This window comes from Pan troglodytes, chromosome 6 (genome assembly GCF_028858775.2).
Source record: "Pan troglodytes isolate AG18354 chromosome 6, NHGRI_mPanTro3-v2.0_pri, whole genome shotgun sequence".
In the NCBI taxonomy this organism is placed as follows: Eukaryota; Metazoa; Chordata; class Mammalia; order Primates; family Hominidae; genus Pan; species Pan troglodytes.
Window position 1 is genome coordinate 137,052,702 of NC_072404.2, and position 15,083 is coordinate 137,067,784.

At 34.4% G+C, this 15,083-nt stretch overlaps 1 long non-coding RNA gene across 1 annotated transcript in view; it reads right to left on the reverse strand.

Annotated features, from left to right (window-relative positions):
- Positions 1–785: 785 nt before the first annotated feature.
- Positions 786–15,083, reverse strand: part of LOC107976100 (uncharacterized) — a 41,794-nt gene continuing 27,496 nt past the window's right edge. The window contains exons 2-4 of the long non-coding RNA XR_008536558.2: positions 6,748–6,900; positions 1,075–1,202; positions 786–918 (exon numbers count right to left, since the gene is read on the reverse strand). This is a non-coding gene — a long non-coding RNA (uncharacterized LOC107976100). The remainder of the gene's footprint in view (positions 919–1,074; positions 1,203–6,747; positions 6,901–15,083) is intronic.

Sequence of the window (15,083 nt, forward strand, 5' to 3'; positions counted from 1 at the left end):
TAACTTTTTTACTTTCATCCTCCAACATAATTTTATTTTATTTATATACATTTCATATTTTGTATAAATATTTTGTGTTTATATAACTGTGCAAATACAATTTATGATATATGGATGTATTACCCCTGCTAATTTTTTTCCTACACACAGCTTTTATTTCTTGGTATTTATTGTTTTGTTGTTGGCCTCGTTGCTGCTGCCAATTGTTTGGTGTACTATGTACTTTCTATGTACTTCTCAATAATTCAATCTCAATCTCATTGGCATATATCTTGCTCATCTCCATACATTCAAATGTATCAGGTATGTTTTATCTTTCCAAAGATATCTTTTCTCATATTGGAAGTCTAAAAATCCTGTATTTGAGAATAAAAGTCAGTTATTTATTTGCTTATTTATTTTGCTGGAGGTGATGGATGTATAGACTTACTTATTATCAAATGGAGTTTCAACCATTCTCCACTTTCAGAGGATGGTACCATCAATTTCTGGAAGTTTGGAAGATATGAATGTAGAATTTAGTTGGGGTAGGTGGGTGGGGGGGTCTTTTAAATTCACTTATTTATTTTCTTTTGGTCCAAACTTTTGTTGCTATTCTCTTTTCTACAATCCTTCACATCTTTTTTTGAGTTTGTATATTTTAAAATTCCCTTTACTAGTGTTTTAATGGGTTTGGGGGGGGAATAAAAGTAGATGCCTGTGTTCAATCATTATTTTTATTCAACAGCCCCTGAGATCGTTTCTTGTAATGAAAGAATTGACACCAACCTCAGTGGTTTGGGCTCAGCTATTATTTTTATTTAGCTATTTTCAGATTATAGAACCTGAGAATGTGAGGTAATAGAATAGCTACTGCTCTAAACAGCATCCAGTCAGGCTATATTTGTGATGATCCTTTTCTTGCCTTCTTATCTGTTCCTAAAAAAAAACATGAAAAAAAATGAAGTTTGTAGCACTGAGTAATAGCAACAGAAGAAACAAGGGAAACATATTATGTCATCTGTGAACACTTCCAACATTTTATTTATATCACATCATAGTTCTAATCACATTGTAGAGAAAATTATCTCTTACCATATTTGCTTTCAGTTGAATGAGAGCTTCTCCAAGGACGTTCGCTTCCAATTTTCCATCTCTTGAACCTTGCACACTACTTGGCAGGAGGTTAGAACACATTGAACGTGTCAGGCCTTCTTGCCTTGCTATAAAGAAGTAACCAGAACAGAGTAACTTATAAAGAAAAGAGGTTTAATTGGCTCGTGGTTCTGCAGGTTGTACAGGAAGTGTGCTAGCATCTGCTTCTGGCTAGAGCCTCAGGGAACTTACAGTCATAGCAGAAGGCGAAGATGAACCAACACATCACATAGGGAAAGCAGGAAGAAGAGAACAAGTCAGGGGGTGCCACACACTTTTAAACAACCAGATCTCATATGAACTCAGAGTAAGAACTATCTTACTATTTCTATCACAAGGACAGCATCAAGCTATTCATGAGGGATCCACCACTATGACAAAACAACCTCCCACCAGGCTCCATCGCCAACACTGAGGATTGCATTGCAACATGAGATTTGGAGGGGACAAACATCCAAACTGTATCACCGCATAATACTGAAGGAAAAAGATTGAATGGCTATCATTCCTACAAATATCACTTTCAGGGCTGTACCACTGTCATTTTTTAAGCAGCTGCTCGGTGCCCACTGATTTCGGCAGTGTCAACATATGCTGAAGTGCATTCACTTCATTTTAGCCGATTCATTCACTTCAAACTATTTAAAAACTGATGCAACTCACTGCATGGCTGGTTCAGATGTAACAATCATGTTTTGTTCTATGAATAATAAATGAATAGATGACATGATTCAGTTAAGAATCTAGGATGAAATATTTTTGAGGAAGCAGTGAATGGAAGAAAATTATCCAAATATGACTGAACACCTGCTCGGTTTATAATTTTTCTTTCAAAGAAAGGAGTGGTTATTAGAGAAGCAAAGCTACAGACGAGACAATAGAGAGAAAAAAGGGTAAAATGATTCAAAACAAAAAAAAAAAGAAAATTTCTGAGTGGTAATGTACTTTTTTTAAAAAAATGGAAGGACAGAATTAGTGCTGCCAAAATGTACAAACTCTTTCTCCCCATTTTTTCTCCTTGTGTGTTCACAGAGGCTTTAAAAGTGAACAATATCTAAAACTTGGAATTACACCACAGTTTAATCTTGAGAAAAAATCATGAGGAAGGACATTTCTCCAGGTAGCTAAAATAAATGCTGGTGTTTGAGCTGGGAGCATTGATTACTCAGGGATTCAGCAAATGTATCTTAGACATATAGTGGATTCTTGGATAGGGGATACCACTGTGGATTCAATATTAACCATTACTTTTGTTTTCAAGAAGTTTGGCATTTTCTAATATGAGAAAAACAGACAGTGAGTATGCAAATATGCAGATAGACATAATAAATTTAAGTATGTATTAAGGGGAAAGGTGACTTAAAATTTTTCTGTCTCTTCTGCAGAGAAGAGCTCCTTGGGAAATTGTAGAGAGAGAACTTGACAACATGTTTTTCTATTTCTTCTTGTTTTACTTTTAACAGCTTTATTGAGACATGCTTACATACAAAATAATTCCCCTATTATAAATGTACAATTTGATTATTTTAGAAAGTTACATATTTGTGCAACCTTCACCACAATCAAGTTTTGGAACACTTCTCTCACAACTTAAAAAAATCCCTTGTCCTTGTTTATAATCAATTGCAACTTCCATTCCCAGGAAAACACTGATAGGTTTTCTTTTTATATAAATTTGACTTTTCTGGAAATTTTACAGAAATAGAACAATACAATATGTAGACTTGCGTATTCACCTTCTCTCACTTAACATAATTTTCGAGGTTCATTCATGTGGTTGTATAATCGGGTTATTCCTTTTCACTGGTATTATTCCATTTCATGGTTATACTGCATTGTATTTATCCATTCAAAAATTAATAAATATTTGGATTTGTTCTGGTTTTGGCTATTGTGAATAATACAGTTATGAACATTTGTGCACATATCTTTGTATGGACATATATTTTTATTGCTCTTCTGCAAATACCTTGTAATGGAATTGCTTATTTGTAACTATCAAATTGTTTTTCAAAGGAACTGTACCATTTTACATTACCATAAAAAATGTTTGATTGTTCTAGTTTTTTTCACATCTGTATTAAGTTCCTACTACTATTGTAACAAACTACCACAGGTTTAGTGGCATAAAAAATACAAATATATTATCTTAGAATTCTGAGTGTCAGCAGTTAAAATGGGTCTTTGGGGGCTAATCAAGGTGCTGGCAAAGCTGTCTTCTTTCCAGAAGCTCCAGTGGAAAAAATGATTTTGCCTTTGCCAGCTTCTAGCAGCTGCCAGCATTCCTTGACTCCTGACCCCACATCAGTCCAGCTTTTGCTTCCGTCATTCCATCTTCTTCTTTTACTGACTCTCCTGACTCCTTCCTATAAGGAACTTTGTGATTATATTGGGCCCAGCTAAAAAACCCAAGATAATTTTCCCATATTAAGATATTTAACTTTTTATCACACCTACAAAGTTCCTTTTGCCTTGTGAGATAACATGTAAGTTTCTAGGGATTACACATGGACATCTTGGAAGGTGATTCATTATTCTGCTGACCAAAACATCCTTGCCAATATTTGGTTTTGTCATTCTCTTTTATTATATCCATTTTCTGATTTCACTGTGGTTTTAATTTTTATTTCCCAAATGATTAATGATGTTAAACATATTTGTATGTGCTTGTTAGCCATTTGTGTATTTTCCTTGATAAAATATTTATTAAAATATCTTGCCAAGTTTGGTTGGCTTCTTTGTCTTGTTGTTAAGTAGTAAGAGTTCCTTACATATTTTAGCCACAAATCTTTTATTAAATGTGTGATTTACAAATATTTCCTTATACTTTCTTACTTGCCTTTTAATTTTATTATTGGGTCTTTAGAATAGCAAATGTTTTAATTCTGTTAAAATTTGATCAAATTTGTCTTCTATGGGGCATGTTTTTTATGTCTTATCTAAAAAGGTCTTTATTTTATTTTATTTTATTTTATTTTAGGTTCAGGGGTAAATATGCAGGTTTGTAGCATATGTAAATTGCGCGTCACCAGGGTTTGATGTACAGATGGTAATAAGCATAGTACCCAACAGGTAGTTTTGGATCCTGACACTCCTCCCACCCTCCACCCTAAAGAAGGCCACATGTCAATGTTTCTTCCCACTTACATGTGAGAACATGTGGTATTTGATTTTCTATTGCTGTGTTTGTACACTTAGGAAACGGCCTCCAGCTCCATCCATGTTGCTGCAAAGGACCTGATGTCATTCTTTGTTATGGTTGTGTAGTATTCCATGGTGTATATGTACCACATTTTCTTTATCCAGTCTACCATTGATGGGCATTTACATTGATTCCATGTCTTTGCTATTGTGAATAGTGCTGTGATGAACATAAATGTGCATGTGTCTTTATGGTAGAATGAGTTATATTCCTTTGTGTGTATATCTAATAATGGAATTGCTGGGATAAATGGTAATTCTGCTTTGAGTTATTTGAGAAATTACCAAACTATTTTCCACAGTGGTTGAACTAATTTACATTCCCATCAACACTGTATAAACATTCCCTTTTCTCTGTAACCTCGCCAGCATCTGCTATTTTTTGACATTTTAATAATAGCCATTCTGACTGATGTGAGATGGTACCTCATTGTGGTTTTGATTTTCATTTCTCTAATGATTAAGGATGTTCAGAATGTTTTCATATGCTTGTTGGCTGTGTGTATGTCTTCTTTTGAGAAGTGTCTTAATGTCTTAATGTACTTTGCCCAATTTTAATGGGGTGGTTTGTTTTTGCTTGTATACTTGTTTAAGTTTCTTATAGATGCTGGAAATTAGACCTTTGTCAGATGCATAATTTGTAAATATTTTCTCCCATTCTGTAGAGTGTGTGTTTACTCTGTTGATAACACAGAGTTTTGCTGTGCAGAAGCTCTTTAGTTTATTTGGGTAAATTTTTATTTTTGTTGCAATTGCTTTTGGCATCTTCATCATGAAATCTTTGCCAGGACTATGTCATAATGGTATTTCCTAGGTTATCTTCCAGAGTTTTTATAGTTTTAGGTTTTACATTTAAGTCTTTAATCCATCTTGTGTTGATTTTTGTAGATGGTGTAAGGAAGGGATTCAGTTTCAGTCTTCTGCATATGGGTAGCTAGTTATCCCAGCACTGTTTATGAAATAGAAAGTAGTTTCCCAGCCAGGCATGGTGGCTCAGGCCTGTAATGCCAGTACTTTGGGAGGCTGAGGTAGGTGGATCGCCTGAGGTTAGGAATTCAGGACCAGCCTGGCCAACATGGTGAGACCCTATTTCTACTAAAAAAAAAAAAAAAAAAAAAAAAAAATTAGCCAGGGGTGGTGGTGGGCACTTGTAATCCCAGCTACTCAGGAGGCTGAGACAGGAGAATCACTTGAACCCAGGAAGCAGAGGTTGCAGTGAGCCAAGATCACACCACTGCACTCCAGCCTGGGTGACAGAGTCAGACTCTGTCTCAAAAAAAAAAAAAAAAAAAAGCCCTTTCCCTCATTGTTTTTGTTGAATTTGGCAAAAATCAGAAAATCACATGGTTGTAGGATTGTGGCATTACCTCTGGGCTCTCTATTCTGTTCCATTGGTCTATTTTTACATTTGTTTTTGTAACAATACCATGCTGTTTTGGTTACTGTAGCCTTGTAGTATAATTTGAAGTCAGGTAACCTGATGCCTCTAGCTTTGTTGTTTTTACTTAGGATTATTTTGGCTATTGTATTAGTCAGGGTTATCTAGAGGAACAGAACTAATAGGATAATATATATATAAATATATAATAAATATATATTATATATTTGTATGTAAATATAAATATATCTTCTATATTTATGTGTACTATATATTTGTATATAATATATAAGCATATAAGATATATTAATATTTTATATATTATCCTATTAGTTATAAAGATATATAAATATGTTATATATTTTATATATACATATATAAATATGTTATATATTTTATATATACATATATAAATATGTTATATATTTTATATATACATATATAAATATATGTTATATAATGTTATATGTTATGTAATATATTATATGTTATATAAATATATGTTATATAATATATGTTATAAATATACAGCATATATTTATATGTGATATAAAGATACAGCATATATTTATATGTGATATAAAGATACAGCATATATTTATATGTGATATAAAGATACAGCATATATTTATATGTGATATAAAGATACAGCATATATTTATATGTGATATAAAGATACAGCATATATTTATATGTGATATAAAGATACAGCATATATTTATATGTGATATAAAGATACAGCATATATTTATATGTGATATAAAGATACAGCATATATTTATATGTGATATAAAGATACAGCATATATTTATATGTGATATAAAGATACAGCATATATTTATATGTGATATAAAGATACAGCATATATTTATATGTGATATAAAGATACAGCATATATTTATATGTGATATAAAGATACAGCATATATTTATATGTGATATAAATATAAAGATATGTCTTTGTATATCTATCTATAAATATAATCTATATATAGATATATATAAAGGGGAGCTTATTAAGGAGTATTAACTCACATGATCACAAGGTCCCACAATAGGCCGTCTGCAAGCTGAGGAGCAAGGAGTATCCAACTTCAACCATGGCTAAACGGGATCCAGTTACATGTCAGGTCACTGCCTCAAAGAATGTAAGCCATAAGCCTTAGCAGCTTCCACGTGGTATTCAGCCTGTGGGTGCACAGAATGTAAGAGTTAAGGCTTGAGAGCCTCTTCCTAGATTTCAGAGAATGTTTGAGAAAGCCTGGATGTCCAGGCAGAAGCCTGCTGCAGGGGTGAAGCCCTCACAGAGAACCTCTATTAGTACAGAGCAGAGGGCAAATATGAGGATGAAGCCCCCACACAAAGTTTCTACTGGGGCACTGCCTAGTGGAACTGTGAGAACAGGGCCATAATCCTCCAGACCCCAGACCCCACCAGCAGTTTGCACCATTAGCCTGGAAAAGCTGGAGGCACTAAATGCCAGCCCATGAGAGCTGTCACAGGGACTGTTCCCTGCAAAGCCACAGGGCAGAGCTGCCCAAGGCCTTAGGGGCCCACCCCTTGCATCCGTGTACCCTGAATGTGAGAAATTGAGTCAAAGGAGATTATTTTGGAGCTTTAAGATTTAATGACTGTTCTGCTGGGTTTCGGACTTTTATGGAATCATAACCCCTTTCTTTTGGCCAATTTCTCCCATTTAGAAAGGGAGAATTTACCTAATGCCTATACCCTTATTGTATCTTGGAAATAACAAACTTGTTTTTAATTTTGCTGGCTCATAGGCATAAGTGAATAGCCTTGTCTCAGATGAGACTTTGGACTGTAGACTTTTCAGTTAATGCTAGAATGAGTTAAGACTTTGGGGGACTGTTGGGAAGCCAGGATTGTAATTCAGGAGGGATCAGGGGTAGGATGATATGGTTTAGCTCTGTGTCCTCACCCAGATCTCATTTTGAAATGCAATCTGCAATGTTAGAGGTGGGGCCTGGTAGGAATTGATTGGATCATGGAGGTGATTTCTCATAGTTTAACACCATTACCCCTTGGTGCTGTCATTGTGATAGTGAGTTCTCATGAGACCTTGTCATTTAAAAGTGTGTGGCACCTCCCCCTACCCCTTGCTCCTGCTCCAGCCACGTAAGACAAGCGTGCTTCCCTTTCACCTTCTGCCATGATTCTAAGTTTTCTGAGGCCTCCCAAACACCAAGCAGATGGCTGGCATTATGGTTCATGTACTGACTGCGGAACCATGATTCAATTAAGTCATTTTTCTTTGTAAATTACCCAATCTCAGGTACTTCTCTATAGCAATGGAAGAATGAACTATACAATTTTTTTTTGTAATTCTCATTTTAAAGATCTTTCACCTCCCTGGTTAGCTATATTTCTAGGCATGTAATTTTTTTATGGCTATTGTGAATGAGATTGTATTCTTGACTTGGCTCTCAGCTTTAATGTTGTTGGAGCATAGAAAATGCTACCAATTTTTGTACATTGATTTTGTATCCGAAGACTTTGCTAAAGTTTATAAGATCAAGGAGGTTATGGGCAGAGACTATGGGGATTTCTAAGTATAGTATCATATCATCTGCAAACAGGAATAGTTTGGTGTCTTCTCTTCCTGTTCAAATGCCTTTTATTTCTTTCTCTTAACTAATTGCTCTGTCTAGGACTTCCAGTATTATGTTGAATAGATTGGTGAAGGAAAGCATTCTTATCTTCTTCTGGATTTCAAGAAAAATGCTTCCAGCTTTTGCCCATTCAGTATAATATTGGCTGTGAGTTTTTCATAGATGGCTCTTAATATTTTGAAGTATGTTCCTTTAATGCCGAGTTTGTTAAGCGTTTTTAACATGAAGGAGTGTTGAGTTTTACAAAAGCCTTTTCTGAATCTTTTGAGATTATCATGTGGTTTTTGTTTTTGGTCCTGTTTTTGTGATGATCACACTTATTTATTTGCATATGTTGAACCAACCTTGCATCCCAAGGATAAAGCCTACTTTATTGTGGTGGATAAGCTTTTTGATGTGCTGCTGGATTTGGTTTGCTAGTATTTCAGTTAGGATGTTTGCACCTACGCTCATCAAGGATATTGGCCTGAAGTTTTCTTTGTGTGTGTGTGTGTCTCTCTGCCAAGTTTTGGTATCAGAGTGATTCTGGTCTCATTGATTAAGTTAGGGAAGATTCCCTCCTCCTCAAGTTTTTGCAATAGTTTTAGTAAGAACTGTTGCCAGGTCTTCTTTATACATTGGGTAGAATTCAGCTGTGAATCCCTCTGGTCTTGGGCTTTTTCTGGTTGGTAGGCTTTTTGTTAGTGATTCCATTTTGAAACTTATTATTGGTCTGTTTAGAGATTCAAGTTCTTCCTGGTTCAATCTTGAGAGGGTATGTATGTCCAGAAGTATTTCTGTTTCTTCTAGGTTTTCTAGCTTGTGTGCATGGAAGTGTTCATAGTAGTCTTTGAAGGTTTTTCGTATTTCTGTGGGGTCAGTGGTAATGCTTCCTTTGTCGTGTCTAATTGTGTTTATTGGGATCTTCTCTTCTCTTTTTTTTATTATTCTAGCTAGTGGTCTATTTATCTTATTAAATCTTCAAAAAATCAACTTCTCAATTTGCTGATCTTTTGTGTTTGTTTTTTTTATCTTGGTTTCCTTTAATTCAGTTCTGATTTTATTTCTTTCTTTTCTAGTTTTGAGGTTGGTTTGTCCTTATTTCTCTAGTTCCTATAGTTGTGATATTAAGTTGTTAATTTGAGATCTTTATAACTTTTTTATGTGGATGTTAAGTGCTATAAACTTCCCTCTCAACACTGCCTTGGCTATGTTCCAGGGATTCTGGTATAATGTATTTTTGTTCTCATTAGTTTCAAAGAGTTACTTAGTTTCTGCCTTAATTTCATTATTTATCCAAAAATCATTCAGGAGCAGATTGTTTAATTTCCATGTAATTATATGGTTTTAAGTGAGTTTATAAGTATTGATTTCTATTTTTATTGTGCTGTGGTCCTGTGGTCTGAGAGTATGGTTAGTATGACTTTGGTTTTTTGTTTGTTTGTTTGTTTTTAATTTGCTGAGGATTGTTTTATGTCCAATTGAGTGGTCAATTGTATAGTATGTGCCATGTGGTGATGAGAAGAATGTGTATTCTATTTTCTTTGGATGGAGCGTTCTGTAAATATTTATTAGGTCCATGTAATCAAGTGTCGAGTTCAAATCCTGAATACCTTTATTAGTTTTGTGCCTCAGTGATCTGTCTAATATTGCCCATGGGGGTACTGAAGTCTCCCACTATTATTGTGTGGTTTTCTAAGAACTTGCTGTATGAATCTCGGTATTCCTGTTTTGGATGCATAGTTTAGGTTAGTTAGATATCCTTATTGAATTAAGCATTTTACCATTACATAGTGCCCTTATTTGTCTTAAGAAGATTTTTCACCAACCCAATGTCAAAAACTTTTCTTCATTATTTCCTTCTAAAACTTTTATACTTCGAATTCTTGTGTCTGTGATCCATTTTGAGTAAAATTTTTGTGTGGTGCTTGAAATGGTAGTAAGTTAACTTTATTTTAATGGATGTCTTATTGTTTCAGTACCTTTTGTTGATAAAATAATCATTTCTCCATTGAATCACCTTGACCCCTGTGTCAAAATTCAATTCACCATAAATGTGGGTTTATTTATAGATTCTCTATTTTGCTATAATGATCCATACAATCCTTATGACAATACCACACAGTCTTGATTATTGTAGCTTTGTACTAAGTTAGGATCTCACTCTGTCACCTAAGTGACATCTTGGCTCACTGCAGCCTTGACTTCCCAGGCTCAAGTGATCCTCCCACCTTAGCCTCCCAAGTAGTTGGGACCATGAATGCACCTCACCATGCCAGGCTAGGTTTTTTTGTTTTTTTTTTTTTTTTGGTATTTTTTGTAGAGATGGGGTTTTGCCACCTTGCCCAGGCTGGTCTCAAACTCCTGATCTCAAGAAATCCACCCATGATGGCCTCCCAAACGCTGGGATTATAGGCATGAGCCACCATGACTGGCCAATGTGCATTCTTTATGTTCTTCTTTTTCAAAATTGTCTGTTTTAAGTTATTTGAATGTTCATATAAATTCTATGATTAGCTTGTTGATTTATCAAGAAAAAAATGGATGGGACTTGGGTAATGATTTCATTGAGTCTATAGATCCATTAGTGAGGGGATTGTCATTTTACCATTATTGAAACTTCCAGTCCATGAATATAATACATCTCTGCATTTATTTAGTTTTTTAAAAAATTTTCTCAATAAAATATTGTTGTTTCAATGTACAGGTCTTGTGATGCTTTTGTTCAATTTATTTTATTCCTTTGATGCAATTGTGAATGCAATTTTCTTAATTTCATTTTTGGATAATTTTTACTAGTATATATATGTGTATAAGTTTGCATATATTAATCTTGTGTCCAGTGACCTTGCTAAACATATAATAAATAATTGGTTCTAATATTTTTTGGATATCTATTTCTTAGGATTTTTTCAAGATTATGTCATGTGTGAATAAAGAAAATTTGGATTTCATTTTCTCGCCTTGTTTCACTGAGAAGAATCCAATATACAATGTTGATAGAAGTGATAAGGGCAGATATCCTTGTATTATTCCCAATTTTAGGTAGAAAATATTGAGTCTTTCGCCATTAAGTATGATGTTGCATATAGAGTTTTTTTCAGATGCCCATTTGTCAAGTTAAGGAAGTTGCCTTTGACATTTTTGGAGGGTTTTTGTTTTTTTAATCTTTAATGAGTTTTAGATTTTGTCAAATGCTTTTTCTGCATCTATTTTGATAGTCACTTTTTGCTCTATTATTCTATTAATATTGTAAATCATATTAATTTACTTTTGGCTGTTACACCAACCTTGTATTCCTGGGATAAATATCACTTGCTCATGGTATATAATCTTTTTTATGTTTCTGGATTCAGTTTGCTAATTTTTTTAAAAGACATCAACACCTATTTTTATAAGGGATGTTGAACTGTGGTTTTTCCTTCCGAAATATCTTTGGTATTGGGGTAATATTAGCCTCATAAAATGAGATGAAAATTGTTCCTTGCCATTCTATTTCTGAAAGAGTTTGTGTAGTATTAATATTATTTCTTCCTTAGCAGTCTCTTCTGGGCCTGGACTATTTTTTTATTGGAACATTAGGGTTCTGGGTCTTTACTTGGCATATATTTATTTATTCCACTTTTTTCTATTTCTCTTTAAGAAAGTTTTGGTAATTTGTGTCTTTCTAGGAATTTGTCCATGTTATCTAGTTTGTTCAATTTGTTGGCGTACCATTGTTAATGATACTCCCTGAATATTTTCTTTTAATTTCTGTAAGGTCTTTAGTGATGTTCCTCTTGTATTCCTGATTTTGAAAATCCATGTCTTCTATTTCTCTTGATCAGTCTAGCAAAAGTTTATTAAGTTTGTTGGTTCTTTTCAAAGAATCATCTTTTGGTTTGATTGGCTTTATCTGTTTTCTCCTTTCTTAGCTATATTTTCACCTTATTATATAATTCTTTCTACTTACTTTGGGTTTATTTGCTCTTTTTTTCCCCTAGCTTCTTGTTATGAAAGCCTGCAGCTGTCATTACACATATGTTTATTTGCTTTATGGAATATAAAACATTTCAGACTCTGTTCATTTTTTTCAACTTTTTCTCATTGTTTTTTAGTTGAATTATTTCTATTGATCTACTTTCCTGTCCTGTTTTTATCTTCTCTGATTTCAAATATGCTATTGAACCCATCTTGTGAATTTTTCATTACAGTTATTATACTTTTAAGCTCTAAATTTTATTTTGGTTTTTCTTCATACTTTCTATTTCTCTATTGAGATTCTCTATGTATAGAGTCATAATCATCACCTTTTCTTTTTATTTTTGAACACAGTTTTCTTTACTCCTTTGCAAATATTTGTAATGAACACTTCGAAGTTTCCCACTGTATTTATCTGAAACATTACCAGATTTTCAAGAATAAACAATTCTTGATTTGTTGTCTGCCTTTGGTTAAACTTAAGACCATACATAGTTACTTTTGTCAGCTTTTTCCAACTTTATTCTAAGTTTTTTATGAAGAGGATTTGCTGATCTCTTCATGCTACAACAGTAACAGAAGTTCTAATATATTTGTTACTGGTTAATGTAACTCATGATTTACTCTATGTTTGATTTGACTCCATTTTTTTGTTATTTTTAATTTTTTCAGGCATCCCCCAAACCAGAATAGGTTTAGAGAGATTCCAAGACTTTTTCTGGTTCAACTTGACACTTTAGTCTACCTTATAAGCCTAAAAGAAAAAAGAAAAAAGAAGATCCTTCTCTGTAGTCTTGATTACTAAACAGTGGCATTGACTATAGCAGCAGTCCCCAACCTTTTTGACACCAGAGACTGGTTTTGTGGAAGACAATTTTTTCATGGGCCAGGGTGGGGAGATGGTTTCAAGATGATTCTAGCGCATTATATTTACTGTACACTTTATTTCTATTATTATTACATTGTAATGTATGATGAAATAATTATATAATTCACCATAATGTAGAATCAGTGGGAGCCCTGAGCTTGTTTTCTGGCAACTAGATGGTCTCATCTAGGGGTGATGGGAGACAGTGACAGATCATCAGGCATTAGATTGTCATAAGGAGGGCACAACCTAGATCCTTCACATGTGCAGTTTACAATAGGATTTGTGCTCCTATAGGGATCTAATACTGTCACTGATCTGACAGAAGGCAGAGCTCAGGTGGTAATGCAAGTGATGGGGAGCAGCTGTAAATACAGATGAGGCTTCACTTGCTCACCCACCACTTACCTTCTTCTGTGCAGAAAAAACAATTCCTAACAGGCCATGGACTGGTACTGGTCCGTAGCCTGGGGGTTGGGGACCCCCTGGGCTATAGAATAACAATTATATAGCCATATCAATCCTCTAGTATTTTATCTATAAAAGTGGCTGAGTGTTTTCATTGCACCCAGGGACTATATTTATATAATGAAGACTCAGAGTTATTTATCCAACTCTGTCATGGTAGTATTATAAATATTAAGTAACAAATGATTGAAAAATGACATTGCTAAATATAAACTGTTAGGAGAAGCATTAAATAATTCTTCAAACAGTGCTTATACATCAAGAATGCTCATTTCCTCTAACTCTGCAAAATGTTTAATTGAATCTGTTATTTTCTTTCCAGAATTGTATAAAATACATGGTATTTGGTTTTAATCATACAATTTAACTTCTTGGACCACCAACTGAGGAGATAAACTCTTTGGAAATATGATAAAGAGGAAACAGAAAAACACAATGGAGGTAATAATCAGCCCCATGGCATATTTAGGAACCTATTGCAGAGTTCTATTTTATTACTGTGCCATGGATCACTGTCCTTTTAAAAAACATTTATAGAGACATTTAATAAATTACTTGAAATAGGAGGATTCTATATTATGATCCGTCATCCCTAGTGGGCCCTACTGAAACCCCTGTACTACAACTATAACAAATTACTTTCTCCTCAAATAATATAGAATCTTATTTTAAATTATGTGTGTTCGTATCTTTTTATATCATAAATAACTTCCTGATGGATAGGAACAAATGCTGTCAAACCTACTTTTCTAAAGCATCTAACACAGTGCCATATAAAATTGAGTGCTTTATTCTTTTCTGATAATGATACATTTAACAATATCTTCCTGTAGAAACTTAAGCACGTATATATAGATGAGTTACTTTATCTGCAACAGCGTCATTATGAAGCACACAAAGAATTCTGGGTGAGAGAATCTGACGTTGTTTCTAATTGGTAATCGAGATTATGGCTGAGATTCAGCCTGGGGATGTTAAATAAAATATGTGAGTACTAGCTCAGGGATGTAAACATGTGGGCAAAGCTGAGGTTTTACTTTTTTTTTTTTTTTTTTTTTTGAGACGGAGTCTCGCTCTGTCGCCCAGGCTGGAGTGCAGTGGCGCGATCTCGGCTCACTGCAAGCTCCGCCTCCCGGGTTCACGCCATTCTCCTGCCTCAGCCTCCTGAGTAGCTGGGACTACAGGTGTCCACCACCATGCCCGGCTAATTTTTTTATATTTTTAGTAGAGACGGGATTTCACCGTGTTAGCCAGGATGGTCTTGATCTCCTGACCTCATGATCCGCCCGCCTCGGCCTCGCAAAGTGCTGGGATTACAGGTGTGAGCCACCGCACCCAGACGAGGTTTTTCTTTTAGTCAAATATAAGGACAGAGTAGGGATACAGTCAAGCAGAATGAAACTAAGATACAATTCATGGCAAAAACAAACAAACAAACAAAACAACTAGATGATATACAAGGCAAA